Raw genomic sequence first — 21,264 nt, 5'->3', positions numbered from 1 at the left:
CCATTTTTAACCTCGTCCTAGAAGAGAAAAATTTCGCATTTCAGGCAAATATTATTTTATAATAGATTAATACAAATAAAGACTGAAGGAACAGATATTATATAAAAAAGGACTTGGTTTGCCCAAGCCTAAAAAACAAAACGATAAGAGTTATTTCCAGTTGACTGAAGCGCGGATATTTTATTTTTCTATATAATTTTAAAGACAATCTGTATTTTACTACTCTTTAATTCAATCTCCTGATTTTACTGGTAATGGATTTATTTCCTATAAATTAATTGAAATAAAATATTACTTATCTCAGATTTTTCATGATAAAATTTTTACGAAAATGGAATTGTTGTTGAAAAATCTGAGATAAGATATTTTATTTCAATTAATTTATAGGAAATAAATCCATTACCAGTAAAATCAGGAGATTGAATTAAAGAGTAGTAAAATACAGATTGTCTTTAAAATTATATAGAAAAATAAAATATCCGCGCTTCAGTCAACTGGAAATAACTCTTATCGTTTTGTTTTTTAGGCTTGGGCAAACCAAGTCCTTTTTATATAATAATTCCTTGTTTCAGCTAGTGTTTGGGAGTTCATATGAACTTGTAGATCCCATGCATGTTCCTTGCTGGCACTTCCCCTACTAAGTTTGACCCAAATAACAGTCCCAACCAAGAAATAAAGAAGTTGGCTTGGTATAGTCTCCATCTAAGGGATAGGATCACGTGACTAACAAAGTTTACTCTAGTACCATCTGTCGTTGAGCGAAGAAAATAAATCTCTTATTTTTCTGATTGGATTAGAGTCGGACTCTTGGGGTAAAACGGGTTCTGCGCAGTCTTGGAAATAAGGATTTTTTTGAAACTAGTCCTCGGGACCAGTGACCCCCAGCGTCTACAATATTAAACTGGTCCTTGGGACCAGTGACCCTATCCCTAATTTATTTTTTACTAATCCTATTGAAAAATTAAGGGAGTATTTCGTTGACGCACAGCCCATTCGATTGGGCTATAGATGCAAAATTATGTCAAAAATCAGAGTTAACTCTTAACATTTCCGTCCTAATTTTGAAAATACTGGTTGAAATCTCTTGAAATTTTAATGAGATTTGCAAAATAATGTTTGGTATTTTTTGCAAAGTTTTTCTCTTACAAAGCTTTTTGTAACAACATTAAAACGAAAATGAACCATATTTTAATGGCTTAGTCTCAAACAGTTTAAATTTGTTTCTTTCAGCTTCACTGGTTCGAGTCTCTTGAAATTTTAGTGAAAGGCATATTTAAAGTTTTTAAATTATTGTGGAAAATTTCGAACTTTTAAAACGGATAGTCCTTTTCCTAAAATTTCCCTAAGCGACTAAATAGGTTGTAGGATTATGCACAAGCACAATTTTAATGAATTTTTTGGAAGTGAATTGTTTCTTTGAAAACTTCGAAACTTTGCATCATAACTTAAAACCGTTCAATGTGCCTCTCACTAAAATTTCAAGAGATTCGAACAAGTGAAACGGAAAAACTTATTAAACCGTTCCAAGACCAAGCCCTTTAAGTAGGGCTAATTTTCGTTCTAATATTTATACAAAAAAAAGAAGGGAAACTTTTCAAAATTTCCAAAACATAGCAAACGTTGTTTTTTCACATCTCTTTAAAATTTCGAGAGGTTTGCACCAATAGTTTCAAAATTAGGGCAAAATAACGGTGTTCCTCCCATAGCCGGTCATGTTAAAAGCTGGCTCCTGGGATTTTTCGAGCGAAAAAGCTCAAAATTACCAACACGCGCTTTTACATAGGAAAAACATTGTGTGGAGGGGCTTCTATAATCTATAGCAAAGCGTGTGAAGCCAAAGCGTGATCGAGTGGGCAGTGGTTGTAGCAAGGAAGGAAAGAATTAGAAAATGTCAAGGCTAGGAGACTATATTCATGGAGTAGAAATTTATAATGTCTAGAATTTTTAAACTGGTCCCTCCTGAATTTTCATAAAAATTCTCAATTAATAAACTGGTCCCAAGGACCAGTAACCCACGGATTTTGAATAAAAAAACTGGTCCGAGCAATTAATAAACTGGTTTTTGACCTGTGGACCTGTGCTATTTCCAAGACTTCTGCGCATGGCAAAATCAAGCCAATCAGGTTATCCCTTTCTCGCCTAAAAACCCGAGCTCGAAATAAAATTCAAAAGATTTGTTGGCTGGGTCTATTCATATGAGGCAGACTTAACATAAACACCCTGTATGTAAGAAATTGGTGGCGTCGGTTCGGGATATGTTAAACTTTGAAAAGGGGGGAGAATCTTTGACTTGAAAGGGAGGGTGAATTTTGTGGTCTTAAGCAATAATTTAATTTATTCATCTATGAATATTTAATTTAATAATATTCTAAGCCTATCTTTAAATCAATAAATTGTATAACCAGTTAAAATTTTCCATTCAGAATCTCCCACACAGTACACAATGCTACTTTAATTAAGGGGTCATCCCTAAAATTCTCTACAACCATTTGGGGCAAAAGCAAAATGACGATAGAAGTTAAATAAGGGGCCATCCGTAAAACCCTCGCAGTCCCTCGTAACTTGTGTTAAGGGGTGCATACATCCCTTGTGGGGGCAAATAGGCTGGTCATGGAACAGAAGTATAGAACATTTTCGACTCAAAATTTATGATTTCCCATAGAACCATCCCACATTACTTCGGTCCTATAATTATAATCCCTTTTTGGAAAACACTACAACAATTACACTAAGATAAAATCAGTTTCATAGTTGCTGATTTAATTTTCTTACACATCCCCTTTAAATAATGTACTGGAACTACATGCACAAAACTATATATACCGAATATATTTATGTATGTTAAGCCTTTTCCCCATTGACAAGTAACTATATCTAAAAGTAAAGCTGAGCATGTGCCGTTGTTTGAAGCTTCTACATCAGAATGTCAAACTTTTTAGTTACTTTATTTTTAGGTGAAAAAATGGAAAGCAGGACTTTGGCAGCATACCTAAGGCTTAGAGGAGACTGGTGAAATGGAGTAGTAATCTCCATACCTATAACGTAGCATCTGTACCGCCATCTTGGGAACGGTAACAAAGTCCTCCCAGCATTCATGAGAACTAGCTTCTATTTTTAAATGGCGCTAGGGGTCAGCACATGACAATCCCGACTAAAGGTAGGGGCCTGCGCGAGGTACTCTGGGAGAGTTTCAATGCCGTACAAGGCCCGCGAACGTTACTCCTCCATCGCCTCCATCTCACAACTCTCCAAGCCTAAAAGGTAAGTGCCTTTTACGCGCGGAAAAGTCTTAGCAAACACCTTTTAAAACGAGCTCAAAAATTATTTATTCCCATTTTTAAAAGGATTTTTTGTACCTATAGTATACCTTTAAAAATCTCTAAACCCAAAAAGCATTTCTTTTTTGTATGTGTTTGCACTTTATGTTCTCATTAACGTTGATTGAATTCAAGAATTCATTTAGGTTAATAAAAATGTACAGTATCTTAAATTAAATATAAACCCGACCGAGGCTTAGCAATTTTATCTGAAACGCTGTATAAATGGATCCTTTTCAAAAACGCGGTGGGGTTGCAGTATCGTCTGCTTAATATTAGGGTTAAGACGGAACATTGATTGGGTGTATGAGGATGCATAGACGTTAGATTAGGCTTGAATGTTATCAGTCCTGCACCAAATTTGGATGGTCCGTATTGTTTTAAGCCATCCATATCTTGATTAAATAAGTCTTTGTTGACATCAATGTTCTGTCTCTACACACCAGCTAAGCCTTTGACAGCGCCTCACCAGGCGTCGCTTTACAAGAATCTATGACGTTCCACCTACGTCACTTCGGTCTCTTAGTAAGCAGTGGCAAACTTATTTAAACAGTTGTAATGAACTTATGCTGAAATTTGGGCTAAATTATACTGAAGTAGAGAAAACCGGGCTTTTAAATGAGAGTATAAACCCGAATTTTAATTTAACACAACCAAGGCTTAGGAAAATTACCCGGGAAGCAGTAAAAACTTTTTAACAAAGCTAGTAATATATAATTGGCTGAAAATTAGGTGTAATTATTGCGATATGCGATAGAGAAAAACAGTTAGAATTCAGTGTCAGAATTTTGGTGAAAAGTTTAATCTTGTTTCTCGTACTTTTGTTTTAAGAGAGAAAGAGAGAATTTTTTCGCTTTTTTGATTCTGAACGTGGTATACCATAAGTTCATAAGATATGTTGGCCATAAGTTTGTCACTGGTAACTTAGAACTGGAGCTTGTAATTTTGAAGTGATTAAGGTAGGTCATAGATTCGAGGTAAAGCGACGTACGCCTGGTGAATGAGGCGCTGGCATCAAAGGCCTAATTAGTAATGCAGACTAAATAGGAGCTAGATGGAAGTCCTGCAAAATTAATTAACCCACCGAGTGGTACTTCAATTCTCGTCTGTCGTTCTGCTGTATTTAAAGTCTCTAGCATTACGAACTATAGGTAGTGTCATACTTATCATGGAAACATATATTATAAACTTATGGTGGTACTGATTTAAAGGAAGCGGGTCCTTATCTAGCAGCAGCCATTCGGTCGAAAGAACTAAGGTGAAAAAGGGTACAATAATCGTTACATATTTTCAGAGCAGACGAGGATATATACGACTCATATTTTTCGGTCTGTCTGGAAAGAACAGTAGACGTCAAAAGGAAAAAGCTGAGCTTTATGTACAACATTTGGAGCAAGTCAACGTTAAAAAGAAAATAACCCCACATACAGGGTAGGGTGACCACTGAAAATTTACCACTAAATTTCATTTAAGAAAATATAGGAAATTTATCCTTGAAATATAGGAAGGTACAGGAAATTTGTCCTTGAAATATAGGACATTATAGGAAATTTGTTCTTGAAATATAGGAAGTTACAGGAATTTCATCCTTGAAATTTAGGAAAATACAGGAAATTAATCCTAGAAATAAATGAAAGTACAGAAAATTAATCCTAGAAATAAAGTAAAATATAGGAAATTTATCCTTGAAATAAAGGAAAGTACAGGAAATTTATCCTTGAAATAAAGGAAAATATAGGAAATTTATCCTTGAAATAAAGGAAAATATAGGAAATTTATCCTTGAAATAAAGGAAAATATAGGAAATTTATCCTTGAAATAAAGGAAAATATAGGAAATTTATCCTTGAAATAAAGGAAAATATAGGAAATTTCTCCTTGAAATAAAGGAAAATAAAGGAAATTTGTCCTTGAAATAAAGGAAAATATAGGACATTTGTCCTTGAAATAAAGGAAAATATAGGAAATTTATCCTTGAAATAAAGGAAAATATATGAAATTTCTCCTTGAAATAAAGGAAAATATAGGACATTTCTCCTTGAAATAAAGGAAAATATAGGAAATTTCTCCTTGAAATAAATTAAAATATAGGACATTTGTCCTTGAAATAAAGGAAAATATAGGAAATTTATCCTTGAAATAAAGGAAAATATAGAAAATTTATCCTTGAAATAAAGGAAAATATTGGAAGTTTATCCTTGAAATATAAGAAAAACGGCCAAAAAACAGGAAAGTTAGAAAAAATAGAACTTTGTCAAGCCTATTTCTTCCAATTGAATATAAAACAGTTGAGCCTTATCAGGGACACGTACTTCTAACAACAAACTTCGATCTTACTTCAAATGGCCTAAAACGGATTAAACCAAATTCAGTACTTCATTCGTGAAAATTATGTATTTAGGCCTATCCTCAGATAGAAAACTCAAATCATAAGAAACCCTGCAACATTAAAAAAAACCTTTACTTCCAAGATAACTTGATTAAAATTCAATCTTGAAATTCAACCCACGACAAGTTAATAAAACAGTAAAAGGTGAGCTACGACGATTCTCTACGCGTTTAATTGCGCGGATAGTTTTGAGAATAATATTAAAAACTTTTCCTTTCTTTCGCTCAAGTTAAGCAAAGTCATTAATCAGGAAATCAGTTCGCTATTAAAAAAATACAAGAGACTTAAATTTTAAGCGGAAAAATTCAGAAAACAAGTGAGAGCGTTTTTTAAACAAAGAAAATAAATTTAACGCTTTGATTAAATTTTAATAATGGGAATAATGGAGCGGAATTTTCAGATTAAGTTTCATTATTTAATATACTGTAGAATATTAAAGAAAAAATTGCTAGGGGTTTAGTGGCACCATTGGTAATTGCATGGATCTATAGTTTCTATATGGTTTCGTTGCATTGGTCTAATCGCTTACTTAGCGATAGTAAAAGTGCTTCGAAATCGAAAGTGTAGTTTAATGTTATAGGTTAAGGTTTGACTTAAAATTAAAGTCTAAATTTGGTCTATTGATCAAAAAATGTTAATCTTAAGATTCAAAAATTACGTGAGTCTAATGGACTTAAATTTTAAATTAAGTCTGGTCTTCCAAACAGTTTAATTTTAAATAAGATCCTAACAAAAAATGTGTGAAAATATTCCATTCTGATAAGTCTGGTGGCATAAATTAAGGGGGATGTTTGTTCTTTGGGAAATCGATCGATTGTGAGTCTAAAATGTTCTATACTTCTATCGCCTCCATTTTGCTGCCACAAGGGACACTCTGTTTTCGAGTTAAGATTTTCCACAGTATTTTACGGATGACCCCTTAAATTTAATTAAGAAACTGATTTAGGCAACGATTTCTAATTTAATTTAATGAAGGGGTCATCCCTAAAACACCCATCAAATCATAACTCGAGAACAGGCCTTGTGGCAAAATGAATGGAGATAGAAGTACAGAACATTTTCGACTCAATATCGATTTCCCAAAGAACAAACATCTCCCTTAATTTATGCCATCATCACCAGACTTATCAGAAACACCCTGTATATATTTTTGAAATTAATAACCAAGTTAATAAAAATAAATTAGCGAAAACAATTATGAAGTTTCGGATGAGTAATAAACTATGTAATTTAATGTTTAAATCTTCTTAGAATTGAAAGTCGAGAAAGTTGAGTTCGTCCCTTATTAAGACAGTATAGCCTAAGAAAATCTTACTTCACCCTCTATGAGTTAATTAGTGGCAATGCTTTCTAATTATTACTCGACTCTCTCAACGCGTGGGTTTTATTTTTATATCCGTGGATTTCCTAGATGTATTATCTCCCGAAATAACTAATTGAACTTTGTTAAGACTGCGCTACGTGACGGGATGTCTTTGTCGAGGGCAATGTCACTAAAATAATTCCTAAGTTCCATTACATACGCCTTAATTGGTGTGCAGAGACGCGGAGAGTGATTAGCCCCTCGAACTTTCTCTACGGAAGAAACAAAGAAACTTAGTGGAAGAAAGCTATTGATTACTGTTATAACAAGAACCCAAATATGTCATAAGAACGTTAAAAGATAATGGGTTAATTGTAGTGTCCATTGAGATCTCAGGGTTTCTTCAATTGTTCAACAGATCCGTGATTGATTTCCCTTAGAACCATTCCACTGTACTTCGATTCTATATAATTACCCCCCCCCCCTTTTGGAGCACACTGTAATGCCCTAAGGTGCAGGCTTGAAATATATCACATGTTCTCAGGCACTTTATGGGTTCCGGAGTAGACCTAGAGCCTTTTGAAGTAAATATATTCGTTGGCTTTCGACTTTTCAATTTGCATTGAAGACTTGTTTACAAAATATAAATTGAAGTATTCCAGGAAATTATTTCTATAACTCTGAAGCGATGCTGCTAGTCCTTATTGTTAATTTTGCATTATCAGTAATATCTGTGAAGTACTAGTAAACATTCAACGCTGCAATATAGCCAAAGAGTCGTCATCTTATTGTTTATTGTTAATTTTGTATTATCATAATTATTCATATGGAGTATAATTAATAACTACTAATGAAATTAAAATTGTTCGTTTGGCTTTTATTTCTATTTTCGTCCTGGCCTACTTAGTCTAATCCTAATTTATTACTATTATTCTTTCAGTTTTATTCTTAAACCTCCTTACCCGTGTCCAACATGGTCAATTACAAGTATATATAAGAATAGAGGTATATAGAATTGTCAATCATGAGTTGGTCTCCTATTCCACGTCCATGAGCTAGCTGACTTAATCCTTAGCGGGATTGGGAATTTTAATATAACATTGTACAAGCATGCACCACGGTTCTCTTATCTCTTTCCTTTGTGCTGTCCTTCCCTCCTTAACGTAATCCGTCGATCTACCATGACACCAATTAGCCCCGCGCTAATTCCCAGCTACAAATAAAAGCCCTTTTCGATTACAACCCTTCTTTCATTCGACTAACTTGGGCCTGTAGTCTTTCCTTCCTTTTTGGGGTTTTCGACCAATAGATTTATCCTAAGATAAGCCTTTGCCTTGAGCTTCCTTTGAAATAAATAACCTATACAGAATATATAGTAAAGGGCAACGGGGGCTCTTTCGCCCAACGAGTAAGACCAGTTTTCGAAATCTCTTAGTTCGCTCTCGCGCCTCTGGGAATGACGTATTTGGTTACGAGCTGTACGATTTCGGGGAGGCTTATTCATATTAGCAATTTCGTCTGTCTCTGAACTCCGTTAGCCGAGATAAAGTTAAGACGTTAGCTATAATTGTTTTACGGTATTTATAGTATAAAATAATTTAACACTTTGAAAAATTAAGGAACATTTTAATGACCAATTTAATATAAAAAAATTTCAACAAAAGAAACTTTAATTTTTTAACAATTAAGAAATATTTATTCGCAAATTAGGGAACATTTTATTTAATATAAAGTTTTTAACAAGAGAAACTTTAATTTTTTGGACCATTTATAAATATTTATTCACAAATTGAGGAACATTTTAATGACCAATTTAATATAAAAAAATTTTAACAAAAGAAACTTTAATTTTTTAACAATTAAGAAATATTTATTCGCAAATTAGGGAACATTTTATTTAATATAATAGTTTTTAGCAAGAGAAACTTTAATTTTTTGACAATTTTAAAATATAAATATTTATTCACAAATTGAGGAACATTTTAATGACTTATTTAATATAAGAAGTTTTTAACAAGAGAAACTAATTTTTCTTAACAATTGAATTTAGAAATATTTCTTCACAAATTGAGGAATATTTTAATGACAAATTTAATATAAAAAGTATTTAACAAGAGAAAATTTAATTTTTTAACAATTTAGAAATATTTTTTCACAAATTTAGGAATATTTTAATGAGGTCTTTAGTCTTTTAATGAGATATTTAGTTATTTTTAATGATATATTTAGTTTTTTTAAATGAGATATAGTTTTTTAACCAAGACATTTTGATAAGCAAAACCTTATAAACACAATTATTTAGTGAGCTTTTTAATTTTTTTATTTTTCTGCCTTTCCTGAGCTTCATTGGTTGTACTCATATTGATATATTTCATCCTAATCAAGGTTCGCATTTTGATATAACAAAATATAATATCCCTAGGATATAGTGAGATCTTGAGACATATTTGATCTGTAAGATCATTCACAACACACTTGCTTTTTCTTAGAAAGAGCAATTTTGAATCCTGTTCACCTTTATGATATTGGCAAAAATAGTGTTCAAATAATTTGGTATCTTTTAAAAATTGGTTAGAAGGAGCTACAATTGCTCCATAACTTAAATGGGCTACCCAAGAGGGAATACCATAGTCGTGGTCTATCACAGAATCAGTTTGACATTTGAGATCAATATTTGGGTATTTAGCTAAAAACTTATTTGCAACCCACCCTGCAAGATATTGCATTCCTCCCTCTACGTGAGAAGTCAAAACACTGACATTCTCCAGATTCTTATTGGGGGATATCAAAACAATCTTTTGATTAGAGAAAAAATTGCTATTACCAGATTTCAAAATAAAGTTATTACTAACTGGGAGGTCCTTTAGAACAGTACAAACACCTGACCTAGGATATTTTTTCTGTGGTGAACTGGTTGGGATAATCAAATTACATACTGGAGAAACCGTATCTAACGTATCATCAATGTATTCATTTAAATCTATGTCATTATCGTCAATTCTTATCTCTGAAATCTTTAGCACATTGGTTACGAAATACTCATCAGATAATTGCGATATGGTATTAGTATTAGACTGGACTATTCCTGGATTTTTACCTAAAATTATCACTCTAATTCTGCAAATTGCATTTAATGGAGTAGGATGGTCATCTAGGCCGCCTCTACTTCGAAGTTGCGAGAAAAAATTCTCAAGGCAGTCTTGGTTTAACCTATGTGTGAGGATGTATTTAACCCCGTACTTATTGTGTAGGTCATACCACAGGCTCTGAAGAGACTTATTTGATATGATAACACCTTTTTGGAAAATTTGTAAAGTCTTCTTTCCTACACACATTGATTTTTTCATCATATCTGTCATTTTATCCAAAACTTCATTCTGCTCCTCAAAACTAATACCATAACCACTCTTAGTAACTGGAGTACTCTCCTTTACGTAGCTATTCATGACGTCAAACCACTGATTCACTGTTTCAATAAATTCTGCTGTGCCATTGGTCTTTTCCAAACCCATTCTCTTAACAGCTGTGGCCACGCTATGGGACAGTAGTTGAGCTGCTAGCTTTACGTTTTGGCGCTGGGTTTTTATACAATCGAAATGAAGTTTCGTCAATTTTGGTAAAGCTCTAATTTCTCCAGAGTCTTTCTTAAATATTTCCACCACAGGGTCCTTGCTTATGGTTTTATTATCAAACATAAAACCAGTATCAAGGAACCAGTTTCTGATCAACTTAAGAAGATGTGGGGCATCAGCAAAGCAATAGATGACGTCATCAAGTCCATCAGGGTTAGTAGGTAAAGCTAGATTAGTGAACCAGGTTTTATTAACAGAAATTCCAAGTTCTCTCCAAAGACCTTGGTTGCCTCCACCCATATCGTTTACGCAAGCTACTAACGTGAATCCTGATTTTTCAAGTTCAATAATTGCTGATGATAGAATAGCTTTGGTCATTTTCTGGTCTAGCCCTAAATAAATTGGTTGCTTCCAACTGTGAAACAGACCACGGGCCATGATGACTTGTAATTGGCTATGTGGACCAATAACTTGGTCTTCTTTAACATCATACTCCATTACTGACTTAACGTGCACCTCATCGAAAGTTAAAACTACCAATTTTTCTAATTTTGCCATGTGGGTTGCATTTGATTTCATTATATTAAGGACGTCATGGAGCAAACCCTGCCTTAGATCTAATTTTGCCGCATAACGTCTAAGAGTAGACAAGTGGGGTAAAGGGAGCTTTTGCTTTTCTCGTAGGTAAACATAAGCCCTTTTACTCAAATACCTCAAGGCAATTGCGTTGGCTAAGTCCTTTTTGCTCCATCTAACTTTCTTTTTCCCTTTTAAAATATTAGTTTGGCTCTCGCTGTAAACCTTTGCAAGAATTGCTTCATATTCGTTCATTAATTTTTCTAATTCTAATACTCTTTTTGTAAGTCTCTTATTGTCTTTTCTAATTGAACGGTTTTCAATTTTTCCAATTTTAAAACTAACGCTAATATCTTTTAGTTTACTATCTTTCTTTTTTAACCTATGACAAATTTTACTGACCCATTTGTCTCGTTTCTTGAGGCCAGCTCTTAATTTCTCATTCTCTAAAACCTCCCTAATTCTGCAAGGGCAATTCCTTCTCGAATGAAAAGTGTTTTTAGGGCAACGTGTGCATTTTCTACTTAAAAAAGTATTGACTAATTCGTGATTGTTAAATTTACTCTTAATTTGAGATCCTTCTTTTGGAATAGAACCTAATGGACGATCAGAAGCAAATGTTTGTGCCTCTGTTAAGCCAGATGCCCCTTGTGAATTGAAATCGAGAGACTCTTGTGATTTTACGCCTGAAGATTTTGTAAAACATTCACTGACTGACACAATTGAACTATTTAAGGTTACATCCAATAGTGGGCTTGTATTTAGAACATGGGTTTTAGAGGTGATAACGGGAGAACCATTATGAAATAGATTAACTCTAGAAAAATGCTTAAAGCCTTTAACTGGAGTAGAAGTAGTATCACAGTTATTGTTCATGGATGATATTTGAGAATTTTCAATAATACTATCATGGTTAAGTGACTTAGAAACTGATTCTGTAGAATCACAGTTTTTCTTTGTAGTATCACAGCTTCCCAATTTATTTCCTCTATTTGTGTCTGGCAAGTTAGGTACTTGAGTTTGTAAGGAGGAACTGTTGAATGACGTTTCAGGTGAATTATTGCGTTTTTTAAGGATTTCTTCATTAGAAATTTCTTCATGTTCAATATCAAAACATGTATCACTTTTACCCTGTAGCAAACGGCAATTAACATAGGCCATACTGTTTCTCGAAACCTTGCGGGAAGTGTCTCTCGATACTCTCCCCATGGGTTGACAAACTGGCAAAACCCCTGAACTTGGTAAATTAACCGTCGGAATGGCCGATTTTAATAATGTTTTCTTTGGCTTAGTATTCATAAGTTCAGCTCTGAAGTCTCTTTCATAATCATAAATAGTAAAATGATGCGAACATATTCTGGCATATTTTACGTTGAAATTGCTTCTCTCATTTATTAGTAAGTTGCACTTACTTAACCAAGATTGTCTGATAATATTATCAGAAGGGAATCTATGATATGAAACATCTTGATTTCTGGTTGACACGAAGTTGTTTTTACATTCAAGAACGGCGCATTTAAGAGGCATTTTGATCACCTTCCAATAAAAGTTAAGCGAAGCCACGAGAAGCCTTAGCCGAATCCGTCGCAATTTGAATCCAATCCGGATGGGTTAAGCCTTTGTTTTTTTTGTCAGAAACACTCCGAATGTTGAAGGAACTTGAAGATGAATTTGATTAGCACATGATCTGATTCGCATCTAGAAATATACCCATTAGATATTATTACAGGTTTATTGCAAGAAAATTTAAGAAGCAATTTCAACTTACTCACAATAAATAACCCTCTGCTCAAGCCGTTAGGGATAACTGCCGCCGCTCACGTTACTAAAGTTGAAGTTCCCGAACTTCCTGGCTTCTCTCCCGTGATTGCCGTTACTGCGACTCCAAAGAAGCTGGACTGTCATCGGATTTAGGTTTTTCAAAGCGACTCCTTGTTCTTCGAAAATCCGTAACCAAGCGCGTCACGCGGCAGGAAATACACCGTTTTCTTGCCCCCCGACGATTTTGAAAATTTTCCTCTCTACAAACCGCTTTACAAGCTAACCTAAATAGAGCTTTGCGATTTTAAGGACCTTGAGTAAAGGGCACCTTTTCTGCAATAAGACCTTAGAAATAACTCTCTTATAAATTTATTTGTATATTTTTGTAAACATAAACAATAATAGTTTTAAATTTGATAAGTCTGGTGCCATAAATTAAGGGGGGTGTTTGTTCTTTGGGAAATTATCGATTTTGAGTCGAAAATGTTCTATACTTCTATCGAAATTAATTTTGTTTACCACAAGGGACACTGTTTTCTAGTTATGATTTGACTCAGTGTTTTAGGGATGACCCCTTAATTAAATTAAATTAGAAATCTTTGTTTAAATCAGTTTCTTAATTAAATTTAAGGGGTCATCCGTAAAATACTCCAACAAAAATCTTAACTCGAAAACAGCATTGTCCCTTGTGGTAAACAAAATGGAGGCGATAGAAGTATAGAACATTTTCGACTCAAAATCGATTTCCCAAAGAATTAACATCCCCCTTAATTTACAGGTTCAAAAATATAGGATTTATAGGAATTATAGGACCCTGCTAGATACATTTAAAATAAATAATACCAGAAGTGGTATGAGACTAGAAGTGAAGGGCTCTAGCATTGGTAATAGATCCTGGCACTAGTGAACAAATTTGAGGATTTTATGCCGCTTCCCACGCGCTAAAACTAGAGAGAGAAAAATTGGTCGAGTTCCAAAAACATTTCCGACCCCCTTCCCCTCAACCTAAAGCCGCAGAACACGGACCCGGCTCCTTGAATCTAGTTCGGCCGTCTACCACCGCGAGCGTCTCACGTTTTGGAGGGGAAATTCAGAAACCGCTACTAGAGGGCCAACCACTCTTGTGTTATCAAGAATATTCACTAATGCCGAGTGAAGAATTTGGTTAGCTCAATACTTCTAGTATCATACCACTTCTGTTTCAACTTATTCAGAGTTAATATTTACTTAAGATTGAAAACTAAAGTAGATTAAGTCATAACTAGACATAATTGCATTCCAAGAAAGTACAAGCAAATTTCTCTTAAACCGCGAATAACAACTTTGTAAATAAAATCGTTAGATATTTATCTGTGTATACTTGGAAAACACCGGCGCCTTCATATACATAATTACACGAGCCACTGTCTCAGACTCAACCGACGTCAGTTGTCTCTGTTTTCCCAGAAAAATGCCTATCTAACTGCGCTAAATTACAATAACCACTGACGTACTAGGGGGGGCCTGTTTGTGTAAGGAATTTTAAAGATGTTTTTATACCAGGGAGGTCTTCAAGGGCAATACAATAGTGGCCCCAGTGTAGTTAGGCCTACTAGATTAGGATCGGAAAAGACATGGACGGTAAGTATCGTCTTCCCAGAAGACATTGGTGCAAGATAGTCTTCTCTTGGGAACGTTTTTATTTGGGGGTTGGGGGGGGGGTACAGTTTTTCTATGATGTGTTTTTATAAGTGTAGATCTACAAAGATTGTTTTTATTTTGATGTAACGTTGAGATTAAGTATACATTTTGTCTTAATTTCCTGAACATCTTTAAAGGCAGTTTAGCAAACAGTTCGGCTCAATTATAATTTGTTCAATTGGTTAAAATGATGGTATAGTTTCTATTGTTTTACTGGCCCTTTGGTCTAGGGGTATGATTCGCGCTTCGGGTGCTCGAGATCCCGGGTTCGAATCCCGAACGGGCCCAATTTTGTTCGAAAAGTGTTGAAGAAACCAGTTCAAAGACGTCAATTGGTTAAGATCAAAAGTAATTTAGCATCTTACATCGGCCCGTTGGTCAAGGGGTATGATTCGCGCTTCGGATGCGCGAGGTTCCGGGCTCAAATCCCGGACGGGTGCAATTTTGTTTCAATGGCATTACAGAAACCAGTTCAAAGACGTCAATTGGTTAAGATCAAAAGTAATATAGCATCTTACATCGGCCCGTTGGTCTAGGGGTATGATTCGCGCTTCGGGTGCGCGAAGTCACGGGTTAGAATCCGGGACGGGCCCAATTTTGTTCCAACGGCATTAAAGAAACCAGTTCAAAGACGTCAATTGGTTAAGATCAAGAGTAATTTGGCATCTTACATCGGCCCGTTGGTCTAGGGGTGTGATTCGTGCTTCGGGTGCGCGAGGTCCCGGGTTCGAATCCCGGTCGGGCCAAATTTTCTTCCAAAAGTGTTGAAGAAACCAGTTCAAAGACGTCAATTGGTTAAGATCAAAAGTAATTTAGCATCTTACATCGGCCCGTTGGTCTAGGTTTATGATTCGCGCTTCAGTTGCGCGAGGTCCCGGGTTCGAATCCCGGACGGGCCCAATTTTGTTCCAAACGTGTTGAAGAAACCAGTTCAAAGACGTCAATTGGTTAAGATCAAAAGTAATTTAGCATCTTACATCGGCCCGTTGGTCAAGGGGTATGATTCGCGCTTCGGGTGCGCGAGGTTCCGGGCTCAAATCCCGGACGGGTGCAATTTTGTTTCAATGGCATTACAGAAACCAGTTCAAAGACGTCAATTGGTTAAGATCAAACGTAATATAGCATCTTACATCGGCCCGTTGGTCTAGGGGTATGATTCGCTCTTCGGGTGCGCGAGGTCCCGGGTTCGAATCCCGGACGGGCCCAATTTTGTTCCAACGGCATTAAAGAAACCAGTTCAAAGACGTCAATTGGTTAAGATCAAAAGTAATTTAGCATCTTACATCGGCCGGTTGGTCTAGGGGTGTGATTCGTGCTTCGGGTGTGCGAGGTCCCGGGTTCGAATCCCGGACGGGCCCAATTTTGTTCCAAAAGTGTTGAAGAAACCAGTTCAAAGACGTCAATTGGTTAAGATAAAAAGTAATTTTGCATCTTACATCGGCCCGTTGGTCTAGGTTTATAATTCGCGCTTCAGTTGCGCGAGGTCCCGGGTTCGAATCCCGGACGGGCCCAATTTTGTTCCAATAGTGTTGAAGAAACCAGTTCAAAGACGTCAATTGGTTAAGATCAAAAGTAATTTAGCATCTTACATCGGCCCGTTGGTCTAAGGGTATGATTCGCGCTTCGGGTGCGCGAGGTCCCGGGTTCGAATCCCGGACGGGCCCAATTTTGTTCCAAAAGTGTTGAAGAAACCAGTTCAAAGACGTCAATTGGTTAAGATCAAAAGTAATTTAGCATCTTACATCGGCCCGTTGGTCTAGGGGTATGATTCGCGCTTCGGGTGCGCGAGGTCCCGGGTTCGAATCCCGGACGGGCCCAATTTTGTTCGAAAAGTGTTGAAGAAACCAGTTCAAAGACGTCAATTGATTAAGATCAAAAGTAATTTAGCATCTTACATGGGTTCGTTGGTCTAGGGGTATGATTCGCGCTTCGGGTGCGCGAGGTTCCGGGCTCAAATCCCGGACGGGTGCAATTTTGTTTCAACGGCATTACAGAAACCAGTTCAAAGACGTCAATTGGTTAAGATCAAAAGTAATTTAGCATCTTACATCGGCCCGTTGGTCTAGGGGTATGATTCGCGCTTCGGGTGCGCGAGATCCCGGGTTCGAATCCCGGACGGGCCCAATTTTGTTCCAAAAGTGTTGAAGAAACCAGTTCAAAGACGTCAATTGCTTAAGATCAAAAGTAATTTAGCATCTTATTACATCGGCCCGTTGGTCTAGGGGTATGATTCGCGCTTCGGGTGCGCGAGGTCCCGGGTTCGAATCCCGGACGGGCCCAATTTTGTTCCAAAAGTGTTGAAGAAACCAGTTCAAAGACGTCAATTGGTTAAGATCAAAAGTAATTTAGCATCTTACATCGGCCCGTTGGTCTAGGTTTATGATTCGCGCTTCGGTTGCGCGAGGTCCCGGGTTCGAATCCCGGACGAGCCGAATTTTGTTCCAAAAGTGTTGAAGAAACCAGTTCAAAGACGTCAATTGCTTAAGATCAAAAGTAATTTAGCATCTTATTACATCGGCCCGTTGGTCTAGGGGTATGATTCGCGCTTCGGGTGCGCGAGGTCCCGGGTTCGAATCCCGGACGGGCCCAATTTTGTTCCAAAAGTGTTGAAGAAACCAGTTCAAAGACGTCAATTGGTTAAGATCAAAAGTAATTTAGCATCTTACATCGGCCCGTTGGTCTAGGTTTATGATTCGCGCTTCGGTTGCGCGAGGTCCCGGGTTCGAATCCCGGACGAGCCGAATTTTGTTCCAAAAGTGTTGAAGAAACCAGTTCAAAGACGTCAATTGCTTAAGATCAAAAGTAATTTAGCATCTTATTACATCGGCCCGTTGGTCTAGGGGTATGATTCGCGCTTCGGGTGCGCGAGGTCCCGGGTTCGAATCCCGGACGGGCCCAATTTTGTTCCAAAAGTGTTGAAGAAACCAGTTCAAAGACGTCAATTGGTTAATATCAAAAGTAATTTAGCATCTTACATCGGCCCGTTGGTCTAGGGGTGTGATTCGCACTTCGGGTGCGCGAGGTCCCGGGTTCGAATCCCGGACGGGCCCAATTTTGTTCCAAAAGTGTTGAAGAAACCAGTTCAAAGACGTCAATTGGTTAAGATCAAAAGTAATTTAGCATCTTACATCGGCCCGTTGGTCTAGGTTTATGATTCGCGCTTCGGTTGCGCGAGGTCCCGGGTTCGAATCCCGGACGAGCCGAATTTTGTTCCAAAAGTGTTGAAGAAACCAGTTCAAAGACGTCAATTGGTTAAGACCAAAAGTAATTTAGCATCTCACATCGGCCCGTTGGTTTATTTTCATGATTCGCGCTTCGGGTGCGCGAGGTCCCGGGTTCGAATCCCGGACGGGCCCAATTTTGTTCGAAAAGTGTTGAAGAAACCAGTTCAAAGACGTCAATGTTATTTTATTTAAATGATAAAAGTTTACGGAAATGTGTAGTTTCCTTTAATGCCAATGGATAGCGGGATGCTCGTCAAGTGATCACGACTCCCACACTCTACGTGAACGGCCTAAAGGGGAGGATTTCGACTGAAATAAAGGTTTAGAAAATCCAAATAATAACGAAACCTATTCTTCACTAAAGTTCCACGATTCTGCTGATGTAAATTTGAACTACAAGCAAAACTTTCTTTAAAAATCCATTATATCTCAACAACTAACTGTAACATGATAATTTACCCAGATTTAAATATAAATTTATCTATATAAGCATGATTTTACAATAATATCAAAGAAAATTACACGGATTATGGCTAATTTCATCTTTCCCTTATATTTAGATAAGCCATCAAATCGTTCTAAAACATTTCTTTGCTCCTCTGTTATTATCGGGGATTAAATAGCAATGAACACTTTCGTTAAGTGCAGTCATTTGAAGCTATTTACCACATTACGAAAGTCGCCAAAAGTGCGGGAGTTCGGTCGAATGGGGCCTCTGAATTAATTTTTCGATCGAATGGTTTGGAACCGTCCAATTACCAGCCGATATCGTGTCCATTTGCCAGCCGATATCGTGTCTATTTTGCCATACAATATCGTGTCCATTTCCCCAGCCGATATCGTGTCCATTTCCCCAGCCGATATCGTGTCCATTTCCCCAGCCGATATCGTATCCATTTCCCCAGCCGATATCGTGTCCATTTCCCCAGCCGATATCGTGTCCATTCACCAGCCGATATCGTGTCAATTCGCCAGCCGATATCGTGTCTATTTTGGCATACAATATCGTGTCCATTTCCCCAGCCGATATCGTGTCCATTTCCCTAGCCGATATCGTGTCCATTCGCCAGCCGATATCGTGTCCATTAGCCAGCCGTTATGTTGTCCATCCGCAAGCCGATTTTGCGTCTATTCACCGTTTACCAGTTGATTTCGTGTCCATCCGCTTGCCAATTTTCTGACCGTTTGCTTGCCAGCCTAGGCTCGCCCGTCTACAGAATGTTGTTGTTTAAAGTGTCCCGCCAATTTTGTTTGCGCTTCGCCGCTAGAAATAAGTTTTCGGAGAAAAAGATTTCTTTCCCCATAGCTAAGATGGGAAAAAACCTTCTTCGAGATAAGCCTTCAGCGATGTAAGTCAAAATTCAATAAAAACAAAAATTTTGTAATATGAGGTGGAGCTTGCGTATTAAAAATTTAGAGATTATTGTATCGGGTCTTTTAAGGGAGCTTTATATAGATATAAGCCGTTCATTGTAGGGTGAAGTTTTTTAAATAAAACAACTAAATATGAATAAATAAAAACATTTTTTTTAATATTAAGACAAATATGATAGATATATACAAAAAACATATAACATATAAATATATAAATTGATAAAGAAAAAATAAAAATATACTAAAATTAAAATATACTAAAACTAAAAATATAATCAATTTAAATTATAAAACAAAAATATATATATACAAAATTTACAATTAAATACCGGTGGATTTGGATCCACCGGTACCGCGGCTTGTCGGGGCGAGGGTCTAAAAAATATATTAGAAAAATGTATCACATGCGTCAAAAATACAAAAATTAGAAAAAATAAATTAATTACCGCCACTTCCACCGGTAAGTAATAGCAAATGATATTCATCTATCCAAAAAACTGACCTTTAATAGTAAGCTTAATTAAAATATTAAAAGCTTTGTCTGTAATCGTTCTATGCGGTCTCCGCATGCAAAAAAAGAAGCGCGTACAAACACACTCTAAAATTAACACCACTTAATTTTGCACTATCAAAGCTTAAGAGATAAATATGTAGAAATTAATATCTTGAATAAAGAGGCCAAAGTAATAGAGACAATTAAGAAATAAATTACCATACATTTTTGACGCTAGACAAATCTAGGCAAATTAACATAAGCTTACTTCCATAAGATGTTTTTTATATAACCCTATTCGCTAATGTGTCTGGCAAACTGTAGTATCACCTTCCGCTGATGAAATTCTCGTGAGTCCGTTTAGTCTAATGGAATAAATTAAGGTTATAATTAAAAATGCATTGTCGAAGCTTATACAAGATCTTTGTGGGAAATAACCCACTGATCAAATATTCGGAAGTTCGTTTAATTGAATTAAATTCGTTTTATTGAATAAATTAAATTAAAATTGCACTGTCAAAGCCCAAATAATAAATTTGTAGGAATTAATAGAGAGGTCAAATTAATTGAGACAATTAAGAAGCTAATTAACACATTTTTCGGCGCTAAACAAATCTAGCCAAATTAACATAAGCTTACTTCTACAAGGTGTGCTTTTTATATAAGCTTATTCGATAATGTGTCTGGCGAACTGTAGTATCACCTCCCGCTGATAAAATTCTCGTGAGTTCGTCTAGTTTAATTGAATAAATTAAGGTTATAATTAAAAATGCATTGCCAAAGCTTACACAAGATCTCTGTGAGAAATAACCCAGGGATCAAATTTTCGGAAGTTCGTTTAATTGAATTAAATTAAAATCGCACTGACATACCAATATTATCCGTCAACAAGTAGTGGGTGGTGGTCAAGCCCCTCTTTTACGCTTCATAAAAATGCCGGCTTTCTCGCTTCTAGACGAGGAGAATGAAGAAATATTTAATAATATCGATTTTTATCCAGTTTCAATTAACAATATACAAGAAATTGAAATTGAACTAAAATCGGATTACGGGGAAAATATCCCGTTTAATTTAGGCAAAGTATATATTAAACTGTTTTTTAGGCGTAGACGTCAATAGAACTTGAGCGATGGTACCTAATAGATATACTTCCTGCTTTACACGCGAACGTTTTCCAATCCGGCGATCGTTTCAGTGTCGGCGGTATTTTCAATTCTTTACTGCGCAAAATTACACCCTTTATTAGGCTGGCCATTAGTACTTTAGCGTTCGAAGCAGTTGGATTAACAAGCAGAGTCATTAGCGATGCCCAAAACCCCGGAATATCACTTCGAGAATCGATTAAAAGAAACGTAAAACAATCTATAAATTCTCTACTACATAAAGGCGTGGATCGGTTTGTCAATACTCAGAGTGGGACGGGCCGAAAACGAAAGAGGACTGCTATAACAAGCCCGAACAGACGTCTTAAGCGACGCACTAAACGCGATTTTCTAGACTAAACATGTCGACCTACGAAAGTGTTCTCTCCGATTTTGAAGTATTTGAAAAGCCGGTGGTGAACAATAATATTGTC

The 21,264-nt window shown here is 36.3% G+C and overlaps 8 non-coding genes across 8 annotated transcripts; all 8 read left to right on the top strand.

Annotated features, from left to right (window-relative positions):
• Positions 1-15,730: 15,730 nt before the first annotated feature.
• Positions 15,731-15,802, top strand: TRNAP-CGG (transfer RNA proline (anticodon CGG)). Its single transcript has one exon. It is a non-coding gene; the product is annotated as a tRNA-Pro (tRNA).
• A 387-nt stretch (positions 15,803-16,189) lies between these two features.
• On the top strand, positions 16,190-16,261 carry TRNAP-CGG (transfer RNA proline (anticodon CGG)). The gene has a single exon. It is a non-coding gene; the product is annotated as a tRNA-Pro (tRNA).
• Positions 16,262-16,342: 81 nt separating this feature from the next.
• TRNAP-CGG (transfer RNA proline (anticodon CGG)) lies at positions 16,343-16,414 on the top strand. The gene has a single exon. It is a non-coding gene; the product is annotated as a tRNA-Pro (tRNA).
• Positions 16,415-16,648: 234 nt separating this feature from the next.
• TRNAP-CGG (transfer RNA proline (anticodon CGG)) lies at positions 16,649-16,720 on the top strand. The gene has a single exon. It is a non-coding gene; the product is annotated as a tRNA-Pro (tRNA).
• An 84-nt stretch (positions 16,721-16,804) lies between these two features.
• Positions 16,805-16,876, top strand: TRNAP-CGG (transfer RNA proline (anticodon CGG)). Its single transcript has one exon. It is a non-coding gene; the product is annotated as a tRNA-Pro (tRNA).
• Positions 16,877-17,113: 237 nt separating this feature from the next.
• On the top strand, positions 17,114-17,185 carry TRNAP-CGG (transfer RNA proline (anticodon CGG)). Its single transcript has one exon. It is a non-coding gene; the product is annotated as a tRNA-Pro (tRNA).
• Positions 17,186-17,422: 237 nt separating this feature from the next.
• TRNAP-CGG (transfer RNA proline (anticodon CGG)) lies at positions 17,423-17,494 on the top strand. Its single transcript has one exon. It is a non-coding gene; the product is annotated as a tRNA-Pro (tRNA).
• Positions 17,495-17,575: 81 nt separating this feature from the next.
• TRNAP-CGG (transfer RNA proline (anticodon CGG)) lies at positions 17,576-17,647 on the top strand. The gene has a single exon. It is a non-coding gene; the product is annotated as a tRNA-Pro (tRNA).
• Positions 17,648-21,264: the final 3,617 nt, after the last annotated feature.

Source organism: Phalangium opilio, unplaced genomic scaffold (genome assembly GCF_054372755.1).
Source record: "Phalangium opilio isolate 3A_F unplaced genomic scaffold, DU_Popi_V2 ptg000094l_1, whole genome shotgun sequence".
Classification (NCBI taxonomy): domain Eukaryota; kingdom Metazoa; phylum Arthropoda; class Arachnida; order Opiliones; family Phalangiidae; genus Phalangium; species Phalangium opilio.
The sequence above is the reverse complement of the archived record's forward strand: the minus strand, read 5'-3'. Positions and strand labels throughout refer to the sequence as shown.